This window comes from Physeter macrocephalus, chromosome 18 (assembly GCF_002837175.3).
Source record: "Physeter macrocephalus isolate SW-GA chromosome 18, ASM283717v5, whole genome shotgun sequence".
Taxonomy (NCBI): domain Eukaryota; kingdom Metazoa; phylum Chordata; class Mammalia; order Artiodactyla; family Physeteridae; genus Physeter; species Physeter macrocephalus.
In genome coordinates, this window is record NC_041231.1 from 65,433,965 (window position 1) to 65,435,590 (window position 1,626).

The following is a 1,626-nucleotide window of genomic DNA, read 5'->3' on the forward strand; positions in this document are numbered from 1 at the left end:
CCTCCATACTGTTCTCCATAGTGGCTGCACCAATTTACATTCCCACCAACAGTGTAGGAGGGTTCCCTTTTCTCCATACCCTCTCCAGCATTTGTTATTTGTAGACTTTTTAATGATGGCCATTCTGACCAGTGTGAAGTGGTACCTTGCTGTAGGTTTGATTTGCATATCTCTAATAATTAGTGTAGTTGAGCATATTTTCCTGTGCCTATTGGCCATTTGTATTTCTTCCTTGGAGAAATGTCTATTTAGGTCTTCTGCCCTTTTTTCAATTGGATTATTTTTTTTGCTGTCAAATTGTATGAGTTTACAGTTTTTAAATATCAAATATTTTTTAAAGGATTTGAGTTAATAGGTCACTTAATTTAGAGATTTTCTTTTTAAACTTACTGCTGTTTAACAGCTGCCCTACTTGGTATCCTTCTCTGCAGAGAAGGTATGCAGAGAATATCTCACTTTTGAAATCACTTTCAAGTTTTTTAACTTACGTGATCCCAGGAGATAATGTAGCTCTGCGTTGGTTTCTCATTTAAAGGTGAGGCCCGGAGGAGGGCGATTTGACTTTGCCAAATTAACGGAGCTTCTTCGTAGCAGGGCACGGTCTCTGACAAGTAGCTTTGGGCTCTTTATTTAGTCCACTGCTTCCCAGAGTCTGTGTAATTCATTTCAGCGGTGTGTTTTGTGCTGGTCCTGCTGACAAGTGCTGTGCATTTCTGGAGGACAGGACACCCTCTACATGACGTGCATTTGGGGGTACCCCCCCTCACCCTGACTTCTCCACTCCTCCTGCATATTTCTCCTTTATTCTGTCTCACTTTGAAGGTTTGGGAGCGCCCCTTTTGGGTCTCTTATTTCGCCTCTGTGTGCTATTGCTTGAGGCTTGTTTCCATTCTCTCCTCATGTTCTTTCTCACAAAGGCTGGTCCCCAAGTGACTTGGTCCCATGCTCCTCCTCTGCTCCAGCGTCTGCCAGTGACTCAGGGTTGAATGTTGCTCCAAAATGTTATTGTGGCTGTTTGTTGCTTGGTCTTCTCACTGCCTGTACCCAGTTCCTCAGTCTTATCCCTTCACTAGAATGAGGATGAGAGCTTTCTTTTGGCTTTACTTTCTCCATTGTTTTCCTCTTCCCATGAACTCTGCACAATGTCACCACATTAGCTAGAAAAACTTCCGTGGCTCCATGTGGCTTGCAAGGTTCAACCCAGTCTAGATGTTCTGACATCCACAATTCTGCCTTTTATCAGTTCTGCTTACCCACATCATTCCCCACATGAACCATTTGTGGTGTCCGGGGCATTTCTGTTTCAGAGTCCTGACTCCCTTGACCCCCATCCCCCATCTTTTCTCTGCTCCTCCTGCCAGCCACCAACAATTACTGGTCATTGTACAACTGCTCAGGGATTCCCTCTCCCAGGAAACCTTCAGTGATCATTTTGAGGCACATTTATGCTCACCTGATTCTTACCTCAGCGCCTCACATATACTACCCGTTTCCGTTATTTCAGCACTTCTTTTTTTTTTTTTTTTTTTTGCTGTACACGGGCCTCTCACTGCTGTGGCCTCTCCCTTTGCGGAGCACAGGCTCCGGACGCGCAGGCTCAGCGGCCATGGCTCACGGGCCCAGCCG

General features: G+C 45.3%; 1 protein-coding gene across 4 annotated transcripts in view; it reads left to right on the forward strand.

Moving 5' to 3' along the window:
- DST (dystonin) overlaps nt 1-1,626 on the forward strand; it is a 512,931-nt gene that overhangs the window by 325,182 nt on the left and 186,123 nt on the right. The gene's annotated exons all lie outside the window — the stretch shown is intronic.